The following is a 25,244-nucleotide window of genomic DNA, read 5'->3' on the forward strand; positions in this document are numbered from 1 at the left end:
TTCTGTGGTACTGAAGATAGCAACTGGGCTCCATGCATGCTAGACACGTTCTCTCCTAGATGAGCTGTTTCTCAGCCCCATAAGTCACTGGAAGAGAGGCTGCTGAGTGGTGGAATTCCAGGTAGCAATCAAGAGTCCAACCTTACCTTGAAGTTTGCAGCGCCATGGAGAGGGGCTGGGTTAAAGGTAAGGCTGTGGAAGGCTGGTGCAGGTCTGGCCAGGCCAGCAGGTTCCCATGGGCTCAGCCAGCGCCTCCTGGCTCTGCTGCCTGTGTTTTCTATCTTTCACAATTTCAAAACTGCAGAGGCTATCTGCCCTGGGTGCTTCGTGTCCTGCTCTGGGAGGATTGAATCTGGGATCCTGAGTCAGTTGCATTCCTTGCAGCCTGACTATAAGCTCTGTGCTAGGCTCTTGGGTTGTGAGGCTAGATCACTTATGACCCCGCCTGATGGTCTGGAGAGAGGAATGGGAACAAATGGGAACTTCTAGAGTAGAGGGCAAAGTGGTCCAATTCCACTGGAGTCTGTTATCTTTATAGAACTGCTATTAAGAGAACATGTGTATCACGAGCAGTCCAGCCCTGATACTGCGGACCGGCCACTTGGGAAGTTTTGTTGGTCTCATCTAGGCTCGTCTCTTGGGCTGGAGGGTCCAACATGATGTCATTCATTGATCTGGGACACTTAGTGCTGGTAACCACCCCTCTAAGTGGCTTCTCACCCCCACCCCAACCCTCAAGTGGTTGATTGAGTTTCATGAAAGAACAAGGTTTTCAGGTTGTGAAAGGGCCACAGTAGAAGCTGGAAGACCCTTTCAGATTTAAACTTCAGGAACTTATATATAATATATATATATATATATATATATATATATGTGTATGTGTATGTGTATGTGTATATGTATATGTGTATATGTATATATATGTATATATACTCATCCTGAAGTTAAAATATATTTTTTTCCTATGGGTTTTTTTAATGCCACAAATGGGCTGGAGAGATGTTAAGAGCACTGGCTGCTCTTCCAGAGGACCCAGGTTTGATTCTCAGCACCAACACAACAACTTACAACTGTCTATAACTCCAGTACCAAGGAATCCAAAACCCTTTCCTGTCCTCTGCAAGTACTGCATGCATAACATAACAGATGTATGTGCAGGCAAAATATCCATACACATAAAAATAAATAAAAAAAAAAAAACATTTAGAAGACCATAAGGCCAATGCTACTTTACATTGTGAAGGGGGTTATAAACCCAGGAGGCAGAGTTCATGTTGAATTGCTATTGCCACCATGTCTAAGAGTGAAGTATGAGGCAGCAGGCTCAGGACAGAGGAGCAGGAAAGCCCTGCTTCTGCCAGATTCTGACCGTAGGCTCTCACCCAGGGCTCTGTTAACTCCACTAGCAGGGCCATAGCTGACAAATCCAGTCCCCTCAACTCAAGAATCAAACAATCCAGATGTTGTTTAGCTGCCTACCCCACATGAAAGTTGGGTCTCACTATGCATCTGAGGCTGGCTTCCAACTCACCATCCTCCTGTCTCCACATCTGGAATGTTGGGATCACAGGCCTGTGCCACCATACCTGATATCAGCTGCCCTCCAGGTTGTATGACCATGCTTTTCATAGGACACAGCAGTGTGCTGAACAACTATCTGGGGGCAGAAGCCCTGGTTTGTGGCATTTGTCAATGTCTGTGGTAAAAATACTCCTCTATCCACTAATGTCAAGCTGAAGAGGCTGCAAGACCCATGAACCAGGAGTTCAGGATTGTCATACACAATTGTCTTTTGTGTCTACACAAACTGTCTCCACATCCTTTCCTTATCACTTGTAGGAAGGGGCAGGGGGAGAGTGGATATTTTTAGAACTAAATGAAACTGGCCTGCCATGGTAATACACTCCTGTTATCGAATCTACTTGAGAGGCTAAGGCAAGAGGATCACAAGTTCAAGGCCACCCTGGGAAACATAGCAAGAATCTACAGCTGCAGGGTGTAGTTCTGCGAGGGTCTGGGTTCAGTAATAAATAATTAAGGAAACCTTTGTTGGTGGCAAGTGAATGAGATGTGATGAGAATTCACAGCCTTGTCTTGAGCCATGGAATCACATGGCTAGTCCGCAGCATGGGAGCTGGGGGGCTCAGTGGACACATGGTGATGGCCATGTGTGACAGACAGTCGGGGGAGGGTGAGCTCGGGGAAGAGGAAGCTTTCTTGGCATGTTTCTCTACAATCTCCATCTCCATATGGTGAATTACATATTCTACACGTGCACTTATAATTAACTAAAACTAATAAGTACACATAGACTCAGTGATCTTGACAGATCGCCTGACTCAGGAAAACATAATCTTAGATATATTAGGGAAGTTTGCCCTGGTCAGGAGCACAGCCAGGTCTCGGGTGCAGATGTGGACTTTGAATTCAGGACTCCCCCTGTTCCCCTACCCCACCCCCAAACCCTTAGCTGCCAGACTGCCTTGTCTCCTTCCAGCTTCCCATGGGGGAAAGAAAGTGATGACTCTCTCCATAAATGCATGTGGAAAGTTGGGAAAACACCCTAAAGATCAGGCCCAGACCAGAGGGCAAACCCTCACAGGAACACAAGGTTGGCTAGTCACCAAAGACAACATGCCAGACCTCATGGGGGGCATCCCTTGCCTCCATGGGCAGGTTTAGCAGTGTTAGTGATATTGGCAGTAAAATCGAGCAGATCTTGAAAATCTCTGGTCTCTTCACCATCCTTTCTCGTCTCTCAGCTTGGGAAACTCCATCACTGATACTAAACCAAATCATTAAAAATTACTTGGAGGAGGCATTGGTAAGATAACTCAATGAGTACAGTTGCCCATCACAAATCTAATGGGTTCAATTCCTGGCAACCCATGAGGAGGAAAGAGACAGCCAACTCCCCAAAAGTTTGTCTCCAAAATAAATTAATAATAGCAAGGGGGTGGAGAGAAAGATAGCTCAGTGGATAAGAGCACTGGCTGCTCTTCCAGAGGACTCAGGTTTGATTCCCAGCATTCATATGATGGCTCAAAGCCATCTATAACTTCAGTTCTGGGAGATCTAAATACTCCTTGGGCCTCTACTGGCACCAGGCAGTTTCTCAAAAACTCCATTAAAGGATAGGCATATGGCTCATCCCTTTAATCCCAGTACTCAGGAGGCAAAGGCAGATGGACCTCTGTTGGTTCAAGGCCAGCTTGGTTTAGATAGAGTTCCTGGCCATCCAGAATTACATGGTGAGACTGGGTCTTGAAAACCTCCTACAAGTAAAATCATATACATGTAAGTAATATTTTAAATGGTGCTTCTTTAGTTTGGTTTTCCCTTTCTTGGGTATGTGCCCTTTCATTTACATAAACTTGGATTCCTCTGAGGACCATCAAAGTAAGCCTCAGTAGATGGGGATGACATCACACAGGGCAATCTTCCTTGTCATGGGGGCAGGAGGTCAGAAAAGCCTAGTCTTAGTCAGGATGAGTACGGGAGGAGGGCCAGGGAACAGGGTACCAGCAGATCTGTGTGTTTCATTTGTCGATTTTTAGTGTGTGTGTGTGTGTCTGTGTCTGTGTGTGTGTGTGTGTCTGTGTGTGTGTGTGCTTCTCTGTATGTATGCCATTTGTGTGCAGAGCTCATGGAGAACAGAAGACAAATCCTTTGGAACTGGAGTGACAGACAGTTGTGAGCTGCCACGTGGGTGCTGGAAACTGAACCCAGGTCTCCTGCAATAGCAGCCTGTGCTCTTAGACACTGTGCTCTCTAGTCCCTTATCAATGGGTTTTAAAAATCAAAACAAATCAACTGAGATGCTGCGCCTCCTTCATCAGGCAGAGTTCAATGACTCCCCCTGGATTGCCATGGTGAGCTTTCATTTCCAGCCCACAGAGGGACCAAAGCATCCAGGGACTTGGAGACCAAGCTAGCCCAGGTCTTCCACACAGTGTGCTCTCAGAACATCAGTGCCTGCTTTCTTTCTAGTTCTTTGGGTGTGTGTGCCCAGGAATGTAGCACCCCAACTCTTTTGTCTTAATGTCTCTCTGGATGCCTATCTCAGCACTTTACCATGGCAACCAGTGGCCTGAAGGAAAGCCTCCTTTGCAAAGGTACCTGTAAGTTGCAAAAGGACCTCAAGATGTTGAGGTGCCAGAAAGTAAGATGAGGGTGAGCACTGAGAATTAGGGGTTCATAGGAAATAAGGGCTCCTAAGATGGTCAGGAGATGTAGCCCTGCTTCGGAGAGCTTATTCATTAAGAGACATGCTTTTCTAGGTATTTTTATCCATTTAGCAACTTGCTGGGGGCCCATTACTGTCTACAGGTAGTATTTCAACTTGAAACCCAGCCTTCCCCTTCCTGTCTCCCACAGGGCCAGAGAAGAAGTACTTAGACCCAGTCACTGTGGCTATAATTCCTAACATCCTGTGCAGGTGCTTGGAAACTGGAATCATTGTGAAGGGATAAGGGAGGGGGTGGAACAAGGGATACATTGAAAGGCAGGTGAGAAGACAAGATGTAGCCAAAGGTCAAACTGGAGACAGAAAGTTCAGATGTTGCCAGCCAGTGGCGGTGTGTGACTTTAACCAGGCCTGTATGCACACATGCACACATGCACACAAAATAAGTAAATAAATAATAAATAGGTATAAGACATTAGAAAGATGTTGATGACATTGGGCCACAGACTTATGGGGGGATAGTAATAAGACATCAAGTTTCACTCTGCTCACTTCTTTCATGAGAAGTCAGAACCTGGTTCCTGAAGGCCAGACCCTAGCTGCCAAACTAATGCCCTCCTCACCATCACCAGCAGTGCTGGCTCGAATGCCCTTTGAGCAGAGCCCTGCCCTCCATCTCTGCCAACAATCACCTCCTCCCCATCCCAACTTCCTGATATGTGTATCTCACTTGTACTCCAGATGTCCCTCCCTGCCTGACCTGCCCCAAGCCATTCACATGTGATAATGCCATATCATGAGATTAGTCACTGTCACAAATGGAAGCTCAGGACAGTGCTTCTTGCCCATGGTTGAAGGAGTCTCTGTCCCAGACTCTGTCATTGTGTCAGAAGTCCCATTCCCACCAGCTGCCGCCAGCCTGACCCATTGCTTCTGTTAACCTTTGTGGGGGAGAAACACACACACACATTCACACACTCACATACACACTCACATATATACACACATGCACACACATACACACACACAGGCACACACACTCACATACACATGCACACACACAGATACACACTCATGCACATTCACACACATACTCTCATACACATCCCACATACACACACTCACACACTCACACACACAAGCACACTCACACATATACACATGCACAAGCACACATACACACAAAAGCACACACCTCACATCCACATGCACACACACAGATACACACACACATTCACACACTCATATACATCTCACACACACACTCACACACACATACATACATACACACAGATACACACAAGTACACACACTCACATACATACACATGCACACACACAGATACACACACACTCACATACACACACAGGCACACATTCACATACACACAGAGATACACACACATTCACATGTACACATTCACACATACACACTCACACACATAAACATGACACACACTCACATGCATATGCACACACTCATACACACACACACACACACACACACACACACACACCACACATACACACATCCCAGACTCTAGCTAACTAGCTAAGGCCTGATTTTACTTGGAACCGGACAGGCATCTCACTTCCAGGATCTCATTCCTACTGATAACAATTGCTTATTGCATTCTTTCCTGGCCCCACTGGAACAGCCAGCCTGCTTATGGCTCAGAGTATGGGTCCTGCATTTGAGATTTGAGAACTCTTAAGGCATGCATGACTCTTGTCTAGTCCACAGAGCCACCTCATGTGTGTGCCCAATATTGTCTCCAGGGCCCACCTAAGCCTGGTACATGAAACCCTAGACAAGCCAGGCCTTGTGCCTTATACCTGTTGTTCCAGCTAATCAAGAGGCGGAGGCAAGAGAAGTTGGAGACCAGTTGGGGCTACAGTGTGAGTTCAAGGTCAGCCTGGATGAATTAGCAAGATCTTGTCTCAAAATCAAAAATTTTAAGGGCTAGAGAGATGGCTTAGTAATTAAGAACACTTGCTGCTTTTGCAGAGGACCTAGGTTCGGATCCCAGCACCTGTATGATAGTTTGTAACCATCTATAACTCCAGTTTCAAGGAATCTGATGCCTTCTGTGACCTACACAGGCACCAGACACATATATGGCGCATATACATACATGCAGGCAAAACACTCATACACATAAAATAAATCTTTAAAAATATTATTTTTCTTGATTATTGAGTTTGGAGGCCTCCTTTAAATTCTGAGGTTGGGCCAAGTGTCTCCCTCACGCTCTGTGGTCCAATTACATCTACAAAGACATAAGGAGATTTTTCTAGTGTCAAGCTCCACCTCCTTCCCATGCAGCTGACTCTTAGATCAGCTTGTGGATGTGCCGGCCTATTAGTCAATGTGCCTTCTTCCCCAGTCTCATCCACCGGGAAGCAGAGTCTCCTGCTTCAAATGCAGGCCACTGCCTGTGTCTCCACTCCCCATTGCCCAGTCCTTACCAAGGATTTCCACGGATTGCCTGGCTGGGCTCCTCCCAACACTATCAGGCTTTAAACTGTCCATGTGACTCCTGGAGGAGAGCCTGCTGCCTAGCACTGGCCGGCGGGTCTATCTTCCTCCCATTTCTGTGGGTTCAACCTCCCGCAGGCTTCCAACTTGAATCTTTTCTGAATTAATACTTCACCTCTGTAAAATCTTCTGTTTTTTCCCCCTGGGTATCATATTTCTCTAAATATACTAAAAATGACAAACTCCTCTCTGTCTCTCTGTCTCTCTTTCTCTCTGTTTCTTCTTTCTTTCACACACACATTCTCATACACATACACACACATGCACATGCACACACACAAGCACACTCACACATACACACACAAGTACACACCTCACACATGCCCACACACACATTCATACAAACTCATACATCTCTCACACACACATTCACACACATACATACACACACATACACGCATAAACACGCACTCACACACACACACTCACATGTGTACTCACATGTACACACTCATACATACATACACACACACACACACACTCCCCAGACTCTAGCTAACTTTGTGTCTCTGTGACTCTGTGTCTCTCCCTCACCCCCACCCCCACCTCCACCCCCACCCCCCACCACCTTTTCTTGTTTGTTTGTTTTTTCGAGACAGGGTTTACTCTGGGTAGCCCTGGCTGTCCTGGAACTCACTCTGTAGACCAGGCTGGCCTCGAACTCAGAAATCCACCTGCCTCTGCCTCCCATGTGCTGGGATTAAAGGCGTGCACCACCACTGCCTGGCACACCTTTGGCTTTTCAAGACAGCCTGGAACTCAGAGATCTGCTTGAGTCTGCCTCCTGAGTGCTGGGAGTAAAGGCGTGTACCACTACCACCACCGGGGTACTTTAAAAAAAAGACAAGATCTTAATATCTATTCCACACTATTCTGGAACTTAAGGTGCAACCCAAGCTAGCGTTGAGCTTGCTTTGCTCTCCTCATGCCTCGGGTGCCAAAGTGCTGGGGTAACAGGTGTGTTTACCATGCCTGGTTAAGGCAAACATTGAGTCAAACACCAACAACCATGGAGCACGTCCCATGCGCCAGTGTTCTGTGTGCTACCTGGAGTAATTGGAAACCTGAACTCCAAGGACCAGGAGGTACACACAGCCTTGCCTAGTGTTCCCAGGGAGCTGGCTCCAACCTAGTGCTGCAGCAAGCAAACAAACAAAACCAGAAAAGAATCCAGTGAAGCATGGATTACACAGGTCAGTCTCCCAGGTCCAAATCCGGGCTCTGTAGCTGTGTGCGACTACAGGCAAGCCCTTTAGCTCCCCCACGTCACTGTTCTCCAGTCTGGGATTGAGCGAGGTGTTCATAATAACAGCACGTGTCCCTTGCCTTACCACTAACACTGAAGGTGACACGGATATGCAATGGTCTTTGAACAGTCCCCAGAGCACACCCTAAGCTCTCAAAATGTCAACCAGTCTCCAGAAGAGCAGCAACTGATAGGTCGCCACTAATCAGCAGTGAAGGACAGTCTCCAAGAGATTGAAGGACCAGTTGGTTTCACACAGCTTCTGCACAGTGGACCCAGAATGGAAATTCAAAGCCCGAGTTCGAGTCTGGCCAGCTCTCCTGTTCCTTTGTTTGGCTGGCTTTTGTTTTCTGTTTCTGTGTTGTTTTTGTTTTGAGATAGTGTCTCATTATGTTGTAACCCTGGCTGTCCTGGAACTTGATTTTCAGACCAGGGTGACCTTGAATTTACAATCCTCCTACTTCAACCTCCTGAATAGCTGGAATCACAGCCCTGCTTGTTTTCCCATTTCCATTTCTGATAGGACTGCAGTTGAATTGGGCACCAGACCACTCATATCAAGTCTCATTAATACTCTGCTGTAAAGTGGGACTCCTCTAGCAAGCAGTACTGTAGGTAGGAGCAGGCCCGGGTAGCCTCAGTGATGGGCCACATCCACCCTGGCCACAGAGCCCTGCAGAACTACAGAGAAATTCACCTCTACACAGTGCTTGCTTATACAAACCCTGAATGCAAGAAATGAGGGAAGAGTGCAGCCTGCCTGGGAATGATTGATGAGGCTGGCTAGTGTTATCTTCCTCTCGGTAAAGACCCAAAGCTTTATCCGGAAGCAGCACAGCCCATGTGGTATCTCGATGGCTTTGTCGTGGGCGCCAGAGCACTGAAGGCTGATCAGGGTAAATACAATGCTGGTGACTCACACCCGGGAGAAGGCTGGGATGGGTCATTAAGCTGTCTTGGAACTTATTTTAGTCTCACACCCCCAGGATGAATGCTCTCAGTGTTTATCAGATAGGTCTCTGTCGATAGGACACTACTCTCCTTCCCCACACCTGGTTACACATTGTCTCTCAGCCATGATACTGACAAGGTTGCTGAGCTGAGCAGCTCTGCTGTAGGCTTCTACTGGATGCCTGGCTGGCATGTCATCGCCAGCTGTGATGGGGACCACACTGTACAGGTATGGATCCCATGACATGAGGCATCTCTTCACCTCCTCTGTCCTCAAAGGTCAGAAGTCTCCTTGCTTCAGCTTTGAACCTTCAAACTGGATCTAGAAGTCTGAATTACCCTCTTAATTTCTGGCCTGGTTCTTCTGATTCCAATGTAAATTCCTAGGTGGTTTTGTTTATTTAAAACTTTTTTGTTTGTTTAGTTAATTTTTTTTTTTCTCTTTAAGACAGGGTCTCTAGCTCAGGCTAGCCTCACTATGTACCTGAGGATGACCTTGAACAGCTGCCTCTGCTTCCAGAGTTCTGGGTTACAGGGCCTAAGCCTAGAGGGATGGTTACCATTGTGTAAGATTGGTTCCTTGTAGTAAAAGAGCCTCATGGAGCAAACCTGAACGAAATCCTAATACACAGGAGGCTGAGGCAGGAGGATGACAATTTAAGGCCCATCTGGGTTATAGAGTGAGTTCAAGCTAGCCCACTCTTTCAAAGTAAAAAACACAAGAAAACAATTCTTTGTGGCTGGGAAGATGGCTCAGTGATTAACAGCACTGGCTGCCCTTCCAAAGGACCCAGGTTCAATTCCCAGCACCCACATGGTGGCTCACAACCATCTGTAACTGTAAGGGGATCTAATGTTGTCTTCTGACCTCCACAGGCATCAGGTATGCACATAGTTCACATATATACATGAAGTCGAACATTCATATGCATAAAATAAGCCTAAAAAAAAAAAAAAAGAAAAAACGTAAAACCATCTGTGAACACAGCTCAGTGGTAGAGTGATTGCCTAGCATGTGAGAGGCCTGGCTTCCATTCTCAGATTTTAAAAAAACAAAGAAACGCCGGGCAGTGGTGGCACATGCCTTTAATCCCAGCACTTGAGAGGCAGAGGCAGGCGGATTTCTGAGTTCAAGGCTAGCCTGGTCTACAGAGTGAATTCCAGGACAGCCAGAACTACACAGAGAAACCCTGTCTCGAAAAACAAAACAAAACAAACCAATCAAACAAACAAAACCCAAAGAAACAAGAAGGTACGTCCAAACTGTTGTCCCTTGCTCCTCCACCCACATCATGTGATGACAGAGAAATAAGGATCCCTGGTATGACGTCCCAGCCTGAGGAACTGTAAGAAAGACATTTCCTAATCTGCAGTCTCTGTTACAGAAGCACCAAACCAAGATACTTACTTTTCCACCTCACAATTTACATCCTTGTCAGACAATTTGCTTTTTCTAGAATGAGACTACGGCGGGTACCCCAGAATCTTTGCACACAGTCCCCTGTTGACCTGGAATGCGTTCTCCTCGCCTTCCTTTGTCTGCCTTCAAGCCTTCCTTTAAGCACCGCTCCCAGGAGCGTCTCTGGGCACAGCTTCACCCCGTCTCATCTCCTTGAAGCATCTCTCCTCTTTGGGGGCATGGCAGGCCACCTGTAGAACTGGACCCAATCTTAAAGAAAGACAAGAGAGAAGGGGAAGCAAGTACAGCTGCTTGCCTCCTAAACCTGTTGACCTGTGTTCTACACAGAAAGGAGACAACCAGATCCTGAGAGTCGTCCTCCTATGTCCTCACATGCACCACGGCAAGAGTACAGGGCACACATGCTCAGGCACACACACATTATACACATACACGATAATAAAATAAATCTAAAATCTGTTATTGTGGGCCAAGGCATGGTGGCACAGGCCTTTAATCTCAGCACTCGGGAAGAAGAGACAGGCAGATCTTGGAGTTTGAGGCCAGCTTGGTCTACAGAGCGAGGTCCAGGGCAGCCAGGGCTACACAGAAAAAAAAAAAATCTGTTACTGTTTCCCTAGACTATTACTACTTCAAGACAATGGTTGTGTTTTTAATTAACTCTGGTCTGGAGGGCTTTGTTTCTTTGTTTGTTCTTTTTTGAGACAAGGTTTAACTATGTAGCCTTTACTAGCCAGGGACTAAATATTTAGATCAGGCTGGCCTGGAACTCACAATGATCCACCTGCCTCTGCTTCCTGGGTGCTGGGTATATGTCACCACAGCTTTGAATTTTTCAAGTTTGAATTGTTTCCCCAGCCATTAACACAATGTTTGGCTCACGATATTTATTTTTTAAAAGAGATTTATTTTTTCTTATTTGAAATTATGCGTCTGTGGAGGAGTATGTCCATGTGAGCTCAGGTGCCCCTGGAGGACAGAAGGGGAACTAGAGTCTGCAGAGCTGGAGTCCCTGGTGATTGTGAGCGGCCAGACATAGGTGCTGGGAACTGAACTCAGATCCTCCGTCAGAGTGGTACACGCTCTTAACCATGGAGCCGGCTCTCCAGACCCCACCTTACTCATTTGAGCTCAGAACTGATGAGAGACTCAGAACTGCCTGCTGCCTTTGCCAATGAGGTGGGCGTTTTTATTATTAGCTGTAAGCACAACACAGGTTTCAGACAACTCAGACACTGTTTGTCCTTGCCAGTCATCACGGTGCTTCCCAGGACAAATGATGTCACCTCATTCCAACCTGACAACAGCCACGTGAGGCCAGAGTTACTGCCATCTTGTAGATCAACAGGATTGGGGAATTGCATCTGGATCTCAAATATTGTAAATAACATGTCCAGAGCTGGAGTGAAGGTCAAAGTCATGAGCTCTACAGAGGAGACTGGCATTCCAGTTTCTTTATCTTTTAATTATAATGTTGTTGTTGTTGTTGTTTTCAAGATGGGATCTCTCTGTATGGCCAAGGCTCCTTGGAACTCACTCTGCATACCAGACTAGCCTCGAACTCAGAGAGATTCACCTACCTCTGTCTCCTGAGTGCTGGAATTAAAGACCAGCATTGCCATGCCTGGCTCAAGTGTATTTTGTATTTTAAATCTCTGTCGCTTCTGTCGCTGTCTGTCTGTCTGTCTGTCTGTCTGTCTCTGTCTCTCTGTCTCTCTGTCTGTCTCTGTGTGTGTGTGTGTGTGTGTGTCTGTGTGTGTCTGTGTGTGTGTGGTGTGGTGTGTCAGAGAGGAGGAAGAAGAGGGCCACACCATCATGGCACACGTGTAGGCAGAGAACAATTTTTCTCTCCTAGGCCGGGTCTCTCTTATCTGTGCCAGTGTACTGTGTGCCAGACCTGGGGTGTCATGTTACAGATGTGTGTGCTGCTGCATCCAGTTCTTTACATGGGTTCTGGGGTGAAACTCAGGCAAATACCTTCAGCTGAGCCTCTCCCTGGCCCCGGTATTCCAGTGTCATGAAATTAGCCTTTTGGTTACAGAAAGTTGTTTGTACTTAAGGGATGCCCTCAGATTGGCTCCTTCATTGTTGGGTTCTCTGTAATTTAGCAGCTGAATAATCTCAGGTTCCCCAGCTTCTCATAGGGATGAATTGCTGCCCTTCTTCCTGCGAGCATGTTACCCCAGGCTAACCCCTGCTTCCCCTCTCCCGAAGTCATCTTTTCTCAGCCAAACACTTTCTGTTCAACCTGAGAATTCAGTTGCTTGTCATCACCCACAAACAAGACAGTGTCTGGTGGGTCCAGGGGATAGGTTCAAGGACCTGTCTTGAAGATCCCAAACCAGGGATTCAAATACTGAATGTCTCTTATGACTGGGAATCACTGTGTTCACCTCTGCAGGCTCCCACTTGCTCTCCACTCAGAAAACACTTACATAGGCCTACTGATCACTCTCACGATAGCTGGTGACATCTGCTGAGGGCTTGAGCTGAGAGAGCACAGCTTCTCCTATTTTAGAAGAATTGATTTCATCTCCATCAGCATCAGTGGAGTGACTGTTGCCTCAGAGTTGGAGGTGAGCAACAGAGCCAGAGAGGGTTGTCTCTTGTCCAAAGCAACACAGCCTACAGTATAGTGTGCCACCTCTCTCACCAGCACAAACGAAGCTCTTGGCCAGGTGAATGTATGACTGTGCATATGACAAAGACATTGTCCCTATGAAGCTCACATGCTCGTGATGTGGATGGAGTGAAGACTGGCGAGTCTCTAAGATGAATCCTCCAGGTGCCAGGGATGCATTCAGGGTGACAAGGTGCTGCCTGAGGTGTCTGTGTACTTCCTGGGTTGAAATCTTGTTTCCTCAATATGGCAGTGTTGGTATGGGCCTAAGTGAGAAGTCTTCGGGTTGTAGATTGTTTATTAAGGTGTTGATGTTCATCTCATGGGAATAAATTTACTTCCAAAGGGGTTTAGTGTGGCTTTTTCTCTTTAATTCACACCCACATGCCATTCTACTTTCTGCCATATTTGAAGCAGAAAGGAGCTCTTACATCCAGTGGCCTAATCTTGGACTTCCAAGACTCCAAAACTATGATCACAAATTAATCTCTTTTATCCATAAATGACCCAGTCTTGGGTATTTTGCCATAATGACAGAAAATCAATTATAAGACAGAAGCCTAGGAAAGGGATGTTTAACGCCGAGCTTATGCCTTTTGCTGGAGTCTTAGAGGAGGTGATGGTTAGTTGAATCCTAAAGGACAGATCGGAGTTTGGTCGATGGTTGGGAGTGGCTTTCACCAGGGAAAGCAAGGGTATGCACGGTATGGAAGGAAATAAATGATTACAGAGGCACAGAGAGCAATTCTGAGTGGCTCACAGGGTCCACAAGGTGAAAACATCCAGAACTAGGCTGCACAGTGGACTGGGACAGTTCCCAGAAAAGCTGAAAAAAAAAAAAAAATCGCAGATCATCTGTGAGAAATGGAGGGTAATCGGAGATGTTTACATAGGAGATTAGATTGATTAGAAAAGTGCATGACTCCTGTGAGCAACAAGGACGATGGTCAGGTAGCAGAGAAGAGAATTAAAACCTGAAGATTTGACCAGGCAAGATAGCACAGGCTGGTTGTAATCTTAGCACTGCAGAGGCTGGGAGAAGGGAGTTGTGAGTTCAAGGCCACTCTGTGTACAAAATGTGAACCAACAAGATCTACATAGCAAGACCCTGTCAACAAAACAAAACAAAAACAAAGAACCAAAACCTAAACACAGCCAAAAATAATCACCCAATGTCACAAAGTCAACTGAAAGGCAGAATTAACCCAGAGAGAGGCACATAGTCCCTTAAATCAATATTGAAGAAGTATTTTGAGAAGTAGATTCAGGACCAAGGAGATAGGTGCTTGTCCCTAAGCCTGACAACCTGAGTTCAGTTTCTAGAACCCGAAGTTCTGACTCCTGCAAGTTGTCCTCTGACCTCTAACCCCCACCCCCACCCCAACACATATAAGCCAAATAAATAATTTTTAAAAGAGAGAGAGAATTAATTAGACTTAGGACTAGTGAGACAAGCTGTGATCTCTGATGCTCTGAGTGCCAAGGCAGGAGGATTTTGTGGCAAAGGTCTGCCTGGGCCACAGAGAGAGTTCAACGACAGCTGTGGCAACTCAGTGTAGTTCCCAAAAGGGCCATGTGCTCTTGGAAGGTCTAGCCTGCTGTTAGATTACTTGCCTTAGCATGCCCCAGCACCACAAAAACAAAACAAAAAGATTTCTCTAGACCTGTGAACCCTAAAGTCTCCTACTTGGGCCTATGTAATAGAAGATGACGGAAACCAGGGCAATAAATAAAAAGGGATTGTTCCTTCTCTGTTTCTTTATTTAATATACACGCTTTGGGGAGCCAGTGTGCTCTCGGTACAGAGGGCACAGCACAGCAGTGTCTCAGCAGGCCTGCCCACACAGGACTGGCAGTCTAGTGGGTGAGGCAGTCCTGTAAACACTGGGTGGGTAGACCCCCTATGGAACCAGAGTCCCCAGAGGCTTGATGATAACATTGTGACATCTGCCCTTGTTGGCTTGGCCAGCCCTGGTGGGGGGTGGCTGGTTTCTTCCATTCTTTCACTGGGCTTCCAGCCTGGCTTCCCTGGGGAGCAGGCCAAGAGCCTTGTGAGGACACTCGGTGTTGGCAGGACAGTAGCACCCCAGTGGATGAACCATCTTGGTGCCCATTTTGGAAGTCAGAGAGCTGGATACTACCAGAACTAAATGGGAACCCTTGGTCCAATGGGAGGGCAAGCCTGGAGTTCACTGCTGAGTACAGAGCAGTCAGAACACAGTGATGCGATTACCTCAGCCCTCAAGGGAGCTCTCCATCTTCTGGAACTGCCCTGTAGAGATGTGAGGGTTCTGAGGAACAGCTAAAGGTCAAAGGTAGACTACAGTAAGAGTAAGCACCTTCCCTCACACCAGCGGATGCCTTTCTGCCTGCCAGGGACTCACACCAGGTCAATTCTGTGGGTGGATTGCCAGGAACCAAGTCCAACTTTAATCGTTCTATGATGGCACGTTGTTGGAGATGGGGGTAGGGCAGGGGAGCCAAGGGCAGACAGACAGCAGGACCTGTAAAGGCGGGCCTGTCCTGCTATCTCAATCTAGTGTCCTGTCTTTAGAAGAGAGGAAGAAAGAGAGGAAGAAAGACAGAAAGAAAGAAAGAAAGAAAGAAATAAAGAAAGAAAGAAAGAAGAGAGAAAAGGAAGGAAGGAAGGAAGGAAAGAAAGAAAGAAAGAAAGAAAGAAAGAAAGAAAGAAAAAAGGAAGGAGAAAGAAAAAGAATGACCAGGGTAAACAAAACCCAAAGTCTCTGGAAGCTTCCAATCATGATGGGAGTCTCACCCCAGTGTCCAAGTGCCCAACTGGGCCCTTCTCAGAATATTGGTGTCATATGTACAAAGACAGTCAAAGGGCGAGGTTGTGGGGAGGAGGAGATATCACAAGAGAAGAGAGACCCTGAGTAAAAAGGGAGGGGCTCAGAGGAGAATTCAGGAGGAAAGGGGCATGGGAGGGAGGCCCTGCTCCTGGTGGGAGGGAGGCCCTGTTCCTGGTGGGAGGGAGGCCCTGTTCCTGGTGGGAGGGAGGCCCTGCTCCTGGTGGGAGGGAGGCCCTGTTCCTGGTGGCTGGGTTCTAGCTGCTCTGTTAAGGGCACAATGGTACAGAGTTGGCCCCACCAAAGGGCAGAGGTGGCCAGGAGGAGGCTGGGGGCGGGGTTGGCTGGCTATGGCATGCTTTCTGAACCCGAGGAACTTGAATTGTGACTGGTAAGGACAATAGGCTGCTGAGCCACTGAAGGAAAGACAGGTGCCACAAGGGGTGGGGCAAGCTTCTTAAAGATGACAGAGACAGCTGGAGCTGTGATCAGCCGCAGGCTCATCTCGCCAGAGATCTTTGCGTTTAGTGGTATTTGCGTCACTCGGTGGTGGCCATCTTTTCATTTCATTAACTTTAATTTGTAGTGGGCTGTTCTTCCCGTAGGGTGAATTAAAGATTATAATAGACACAGGAGGCAGGTTCAGAGACCTACGACTAAGCTGTCTGTGAGTAGTGAGCCACAGGTCCCAGAACCTTCCCTGAAGACACGATTCTGTACCAGGAGGTTTGTGGCCTCGTTGACTCAAGGGGAAGCTGATGTCTCAGGAAGGGCACTTCACAGTTTGGAGGAACTTGGTGTTGGTAGCCTTGATCTAAAGAACCACCAGTGGAAGCATTACAGGGAGCTTTTGTATTGAGAACAATTGGGGGTTGTGAAATGAAGTCTACAAGTCTCAGGTATAACAACACATGCTCGGCTCGACCCAACTAGCCCAGGCTAGACCATAAGCCCCTCTTCCCTTTGTTTGCTGTCTCTACCCTCACTGTCCAGGAGTGTGTTCAGAATGACTTTTTTTTTTTTTTTCTGGATTCTTATGTGATCCTCCCAGCTGCTCCTCCCCCCCCCCCCCCAGGGTTGCCTATCTTATTGAGACTTGTTGCATGTCAAACCCTGGGACAAATGACTGCAGTGCCTCTTTAACAAAAGTGGCTTCCCTAGGTGCAAATGCCCCTGTTTATAAAACTTTCAGGTCTCTACAGGGTCAATAAGATGCCCCTTAGCACCGCACAATCCCCCCCACCCCCCTGCAGAGCATAGTGGTGTGTGCCTGTAATTCCAGTACTCAGATGTTCGGGCAGGAGTATTAGGAGTTTAAGGCTATCCTCCACCACATAGGGAGTTTGAGAAAGCCTCCATTGCATAAGACCCTGTCTAAATAATAATAATAATAATAATAATAATAATAATAATAAACAAATAAATAAAGCCTCCTAAAATCTGACTTGTCTCATGTGCCATGTTCCTGACCCTAGAATGTTCCCAAACACAGCCAGTCCCTTGTGTCTCATGGCCACTATGTGGGCAGGTCTCTCTGTCTCTGTCTCTGTCTCTGTCTCTGTCTCTGTCTCTGTCTCTGTTTCTCTCTCTCTCTCTCTCTCTCTCTCTCTCTCTCTCTCTCTCCCCCCCCCTTTGGCTTTTGCATGAAAAACTTTTATCTACCCCCAGGGTCCAGTTAAATAAGTCCTTAGTGATTCTCTGTGACTTTTTGAGCAGCAGCCCCATGTCTCAGCACTCCATGGGGGTCTGCACCCTCCTTTCATTGTCCCTGGGTCCCCTCTACTTCTCTCTCTTGCCCTCACGGGCCCCTCACCACACAATGTAATCTTTGCCCTCTACTCTCTTTTCAGTCTTGCCTGCCAATGTGCTGTCCTGGGTTTGCAGATCTCTGGGGGCAGAGATCGTATCTCTGCGGTATTTTGTTCTTTGAGGCCCAGCCAAGATCAAGCCCATGTATAGACGATGTACAGAATGTTCTAAATGATGAAGCTGGAACTGCATACATGGGGGTGTTTAGACCTGCCATTTCCAGTGGAACGTCTACTGTGGCAGGAATACCTCAGGGCGGCTGCATCTTGTGGGGTATATGTATCACGTGTTGGAACTGAGCATTTGAAATGTAGAAGATGACAACAAAGAGTTAATGGACAATTTTGTCTAATTTTAACTTACATACTTGCTATTTATTTATTTATTCATTTTTATAAACAGGGTTTCATGTAGCCCAGGCTGCCTCAAATTCTATATATTCAAGGGTGAGTTAGAATTCCTGATCCCCCTGCTTCTATCCCAGTACTGGACTTGCAAGCGTTACTCCCACACCTAGCTAATTTACAAACTCTAATGAAAATACCCATGTACGGCTGAAGCTACTGTGAACTACTTAGGTTTACATTAAGCCAATTTGAGGGAAGGGTTAGCTAATGAGATAGTTAATAATAAAGGGGTTTGTTTGGTTTTTGTTTGTTTGTTTGTTTCCAGACATAGACTCACTGTATAGCCCTGGCTGGCCTGGAACTCACAGATTCACCTGCTTCTGCCTCCTGAGTGCTAGGATTAAAGGTGTGTGCACGATGCCTGGCACTAATCTTTGAATATAACAAATAGCGGTAAACATTTCGACACTTCACAGGGGGACAGCATCCCAGGCTCACTGTCCCAGTCAAACCTTGGATAACATCATCTGTTTGAAACATGATTGTCCTCTGCAATCCCAGCCCTTACAAGCTAGAACAGAAGGATCAAAATAAGCTAGAAGTTAGCCTGGGCTACATAGTTAGATCTTGTCTCACATAAAGCGTAGCAATGAAGCATGTGGGCCTAGAGGTCTGGCTGCAAGTGCTTTTGCTGCATTTTGAGGTTGGTCCCTCCTGCATATGTTTTCCCATGTTAGAATTCATGCCTTGGTTTCCTGCTGCCCAGCGAGTGCCTTCCAGAAGACAGAGCCCTAGAGCATCTGGGCATGCTACCTGGATGCAATTGTCTTCCCAGGTGGAAAACAATTAACTCTCTTAAAACCTGAGGGGGGTGGGAAGGCAGGGAGACAGGGAGACAGAGAGAGAGAGAAAGTGAGAACACCCCAAGTCTTAGAACATTGGATTGTTCTTACTGAAGCCATCTGTTAGCCTGGCCCTCAAACTTTAAGGTGGGAGTTGTGTGATAGGTGAAGATGGCATGCGTGCGTGCGTGTGTGTGTGTGTGTGTGTGTGTGTGTGTACCTGTGTATTGGTATGTATGTGTGTGCTGTGTGTATGGTAATGTATGTGTGTGTTGTGTGTATGGTATGTATGTGTGTGTTGTGTGTATGGTATGTATGTGTGTGTTGTGTGTATGGTATGTATGTGTGTGATGTATGTGTGGTATGTATGTGTGTGATGTTTATACATGGTGTATGTATGATAAATGAGTATGTATTAGGGTGGTATATTGTGTGTGTGTGTGTGTGTGTGTGTTTTATGGTCTATGTGGTGTGTGTGTGTATGGGGCATGTTTGTGATGTATACTGCGTATGTTTGAGGTGTGTATATGTGTGTGACGTGTATGTCTGTGTGTGCACATGTGTGCGCATGTGTGTGTATGCTGAGGGACTAACACAAGCTCAGCAGGTGTGCAGAACTAGCTGTCCCATTTCCTTAACTGTCCTCAGAGCTGGAATTAAAGGGGCCTTAGCTGTTGTCTCAGCAGCAGCCTCTTCCTGCCCCCTGTGCTTTCCCACCTTTGAGACATTAGCAAGGTGTCTGAACACTCGCCAAGGCCTCAGCCCTTCTCTATGAGCAGCGACGCCATCTTGGGTTAGGGAAGCGGAGCTCCTTGGTGATTGACAGTGAGGTGGACTGATGGGTCTCACAGAGAGCTAGAGATGGGACACCGACAAACCTAACACAAAGTTCTCCGGCTGCATGTGGTCAACCCCAGTTCTCGGCCTGAGCCGTTGGGAAGGAACACTTGGAATACAGGCATTGAGTATCCTGTGTTTTTTTTTTTTTTTTTTCCGTGGGGGTGGGGGTGGCAGCAGGCAGGAGCAGGGTGGTGCTGCTGTCTCAGCAGCAGCTCTGTTTAAGAACACTCTCTGGGTGGCAGGAGGGAGCAGAGGGGAAATAATGACAGTTCCAGCTGACACTGTATCTGCTTAAACTCAGGTATAAATAGATGTGTACGCTTTCTTCTGCTGAGCTAGGCCACCATAACCTCATTCAGGGACTCTGAGGAGGCAGAGAGACTGTTTCTGGGGAAGGAAAGCTCCCCCACCCCACCCCGACTGGAACTACCACACCACCTTACCAAAACTCCCTGCTTGGGCTCAGGCAGAGAAAAGGTCAGGATTTGGGCAGGAATGTTACAGTCATAATCCCTTCCCACTTGTAGGTGGTACAATCACTTTGGGAAACAGTTGTGTAGTTTTTTAGGAAATGAAACATATATCCCAGCAGTCAGGAGGCTGAAGCAGGAGGCTGGATAGTTACAGGCCAGCTGGAGCTACACAGCAAGACCTTGTCTCAAAAAACCAAGGGCTGAGCTGTGATGGATAACTCCAAAGAAACTGTCTTCCAGACATGACAGAACTGGTGTATACATGGATCCACAGAGGCCACGGCAGCACACATGAGACCTGCACAGGCTCAAGACAGGTCCCGGCACTGAGCGAGGGAGGTGGACACAGGATCTCACCCCTAACCAAGAAGCTACCTGCCATTGATACCTGCTACCAAAGGGAAAGTCTTTTTTTTTTTTTTTTCCTGATGGAGTGTCACTGAGTATATCAAACACACTCTAGGGCAAGTCCCTTGCCCAACAGTCGTTAACCAACACATAACGAATTCAGTGGTACTTCTGTGGACTTTTTGGTTCTTCTTCTTCTTCTTCTTCTTCTTCTTCTTCTTCTTCTTCTTCTTCTTCTTCTTCTTCTTCTTCTTCTTCTTCTTCTCCTATTGGTCTTTGGCTTGTGTGGTTTGATTTTCATTTTTGTGGAGTCTTTTTGTTGCTTTCTTTTTTTCTTTTTCTTCCTTTTTTTTTGAAAGAGAGAAACAGAACAGTGGGGAGGATTTGAAAGGAGTTGAAGAAAAGGGAAAAAATATTATCAAAATATACCGTATGGAAAAATTTAATAGATCTGCTATTATTATAAGTGCTGTCATAAATCTAAAGAAAAAAAATAGAGTACCAAGGAGAAATAACAACAGTTCCAGGCAACACTCTATCTGCTTAGACCCACCAAGGGCTGACCACTTGCTCAGTCTGTGTGAGGGCTGGGTTTGATCCTGGAAAAGAGAGAGAGAAACAGAGACAGACAGAGAGACAGAGAAAGACAGAGAGACAGAGAGAGACCACAAACATACCATAGGACTTAGCTACCTTACTTTTGTTACAACCATAACACAGCCACACACAAATGCTCAAATGCAAAAGTTCATAGGCATTTTATTCATAACACTTCAAGCCAGAAATAGCCTGACTGTCTAAACCCAGGTGAATGGATGGATAAACAAACAAGGTAGACCCATAAAGTGAAGTAGTAGCCTACCATTAAAGAACTCCTGATGTATGCACTGTTGTGATGGCTCGCAGGTACACTGTGATGAACAAGACACATGCTGAGCCAATCTGTAGTGAACCTGGTTGCCTGGATGCAGTGGGGGCCTAGTGAATGAGGAGCAGCCATAAGGGAAGCTTGTAAGGTGTTGAAAATGCTCTACAACTTGACTCGCATGGCACGTACACAAACACATGTATCTATCACTGGCCAGTGTGCCTCAAATGGATACAGATGCGTAGATAGACCTCAATAAAGCTGATTTTTAAAAAGTATTTCTAAACAGGTGATGGTAGCACATACCTGTAATTCCAGCCCTTGGGAAGCTGAGACAGGAGGTGTCTAAACTCCACCTCCACAGTTACCTGGCAACAGCCAGGTAGGCCTGGCCCACTATAAAAGGGGCTGCCCCCTCCTCTCTTTCTTGATCTCTTGATCTCTTGCCTCTAGCTTCTCTCTGTCCCCTCCCCTCTCCCCTTCCCTTCCCCCTCTCTCCACGTGATCATGGCCGGCCTCTACTTCTCTTCCCCACCCCTCCTCTGCCTCTACTACCCTCCTGGCTCCCCTCCCCATGCCCTGAATAAACTCTATTCTATACTATACCGGTGTGTGACTGGTCCCTCAGGGGAAGGAGATGCCTTTGCATAGGCCCGCTGAGACGTCCCCTTCCCCCATACCTCTCCACACACCCACAGAACCTACTCTCTTTATCTCTTCATCTTTATAGACACATCAGAAGGACTGCCACAAGTTCAAGGCCACCTGGGACTACATAGCAAGTGCCCAACCAACCAGAGATCTTTTCTTCCCAAAATCTTGGGTGAGGGGGACAGAACCTCCCTAAATCAGTGTGGCTCAGGTCAACACCTTTCCAGAAAATCCAATAAAAGACCAGGGAAGTCTTCTTTAAGGCTGGGCGATAATGCCAGGCTGAAAAAAGAACTCTAGAAGGGCGGCCTAGAAAAGGCCCCTCTCCACCCGGATCCTTCAAAGGCTGGAATTTCTGGCTGAACAAGAAGGTCTGGGCCATTTCCCCAGGGGCAGGTTCTCCTCGGCTCTGGGCAGCAGGCCCAGCCACCCCTCACACAGGTGGCAGCTCACTGCCTAACAAGACTAGAGGGCCTGGGGAAAGGTGCCCATGATCCAGCTGGGACAGCAGAGGAAGGTGGCCGAGAGAGGCAGCCCTGAGCCATCCCATCCTCAGGCAGGAGCTGGTAAATCAGCTTATGACAGACAGAAATGAGGCTCTAGCCTGGATAGTCTCGGAGACCTTTACTCTGAGTGGGGCTCGCTTTGCAGCCTCCAGAAGGGGCCAGGAAGGCAGCATCAGGCCAGCGCCGGGCCCTGGACTTTGAACCCTCAGCCCAGTGCTCTTTCCTCTACACTGTCAGGCTCCCAGCTGTTGGGCAGGATTGTTAACAGGGCTGGTTCTGAAGAAACAGGAAAAGCCCATGTGGACAGGGAGTGAGTGGGGAAAGTGAAGAAAGGCTGAAGGCTTGGCAAGAGGCAGCCCTGACCCCAGGTATGCGCCAGAGCCAGCTAAAGCCAAGCTTCTCCCTTCAGACCTCTCTGTTTCCGCCTGCCAGGACTCATCTGAGTGGCAGAGAGACCAGCAGAGACCACTGGGCCCTGTCGGGTGTGGCTCAGCAGGTGTCTGGCCACCCTCCGGGTCCTCCGGGTTCCCAGGAGCCCCCTCTCTCCTGTCTGGTTTGGTTATCACTCTGTGTCAGCAGCCCCCCCACCCCCTTCCCTGTCACCTGCACCTGTTTTCCTGCCTTGCTCAATCTCTCCATTCACAGGTTGTGTGTTCCCAGGGATCCCCTGTCTTATCTCCTAGGCGGATGTTGGTCCCAGTTCCAACATACAAAATTAATTAATTCCTCCTCTTCCCCACTCTGGAAGGACCACCAGCTGCCCAGAGCTGGGGCTCAGAACCTCTGAGGGTCTGGCCCATTTTTGCTGGGGTTACCCCTGCCTAACTTTGTCACTTGCATGGGATCTCTTTTATTTTAAAAAAAAAAAAAAAAAAAAGAAAGATCAATTTTACTACCCCACTCCTTCCCTGTACTAGACACTTAACCAATGGCCTTGAACTTGTTAGGCAAGCGCTCTACCAAAGATCTGTATCTCAGCCCTCTTGGTTTGCTACTGTTTTGTTGTGCTTTTCTTGCTTGCTTGCTTGCTTGCTTGCTTTGGAGACAGGGTCTTAATGTAGCCTAGGCTAACCCCCAACTGGTTGTATACGATAGGGTAACCTTGAACTTCTGATCATCCTGCCCCCAAATGCTGGGCTTAATGGAGTCACCCAACACACATCTCTTTGGCTCTCTTTTTATTTTATTTTTTCGTTTTGAGACAGGATCTCACTAAGTTGCCCAGTCAGGCTTTGATCCCGAAATTCTCCTGCCTCAGCTTCCTGAGCAGTTGGGACTACAGGACTTTGCCATCAGGTCTTGTCACATTCTGACTTTTGTGTTATCCCAGCTCACTATATCTCCTCTTCCTCTACACACACACACACACACACACACACACACACACACACACACACACACACACAGGCACACACGAACACAGGCACACAGGCACACACAGGCACAAACACAGGCACACACACAGGCACACACACACACACACACACAGGCACACACACAGGCACACACACACACACACACACAGGCACACAGGCACACACACAGGCACACACACACACACACACAGGCACACACACAGGCACACACACAGGCACACACACACACACACAGGCACACAGGCACACACACACAGGCACACACACACACACACAGGCACACACACACACACAGGCACACACACACACACAGGCACACACACACACACACAGGCACACACACACACACAGGCACACACACACACACAGGCACACACACACACACAGGCACACACACAGGCACACACACACACAGGCACACACACACACACACACAGGCGCACACACACACACACACACACAGGCACACACACACACACACAGGCACACACACAGGCACACACACAGGCACACACACACACACACACAGGCACACAGGCACACACACACAGGCACACACACACACACACAGGCACACACACACAGGCACACACACACACACAGGCACACACACACACACACAGGCACACACACACACACAGGCACACACACACACACAGGCACACACACACACACAGGCACACACACAGGCACACACACACACAGGCACACACACACACACACACAGGCGCACACACACACACACACACACAGGCACACACACACACACACAGGCACACACACACACACACACACAGGCACACAGGCACACACACAGGCACACACACACACACACACACAGGCACACAGGCACACACACACAGGCACACACACACACACACAGGCACACACACAGGCACACACACAGGCACACACACACACACAGGCACACACACACACACACACACAGGCACACACACAGGCACACACACACACACACAGGCACGCACACACACACACACACAGGCACACACACACACACAGGCACACACACACACACAGGCACACACACACACAGGCACACACACACACAGGCACACACACACACACGCACACACACAGGCACACACACACACAGGCACACACACACACAGGCACACACACACACACAGGCACACACACACACACAGGCACACACACACACACACAGGCACACACACACACAGGTACACACACACAGGCACACACACACACACACAGGCACACACACACAGGCACACACACACACAGGCACACACACACACAGGCACACACGCTCATACACACCGCCACCGCCAGCTGACTCCACGTCTGAAAATTTCAGGGCCATCAGATAACGCCATCCGGTAATCAACATTGGCGAGGCTGGTTTGGTAGGAAAGCCGTCCAGTCAGGGCT

At 47.7% G+C, this 25,244-nt stretch overlaps 1 protein-coding gene across 1 annotated transcript in view; it reads left to right on the forward strand.

Annotated features, from left to right (window-relative positions):
• The window catches only part of Luc7l3 (LUC7 like 3 pre-mRNA splicing factor), a 335,229-nt gene that overhangs the window by 122,959 nt on the left and 187,026 nt on the right, over positions 1-25,244 (forward strand). The window lies entirely within an intron of this gene.

This window comes from Arvicanthis niloticus, chromosome 6, assembly GCF_011762505.2.
Source record: "Arvicanthis niloticus isolate mArvNil1 chromosome 6, mArvNil1.pat.X, whole genome shotgun sequence".
Lineage (NCBI taxonomy): Eukaryota > Metazoa > Chordata > Mammalia > Rodentia > Muridae > Arvicanthis > Arvicanthis niloticus.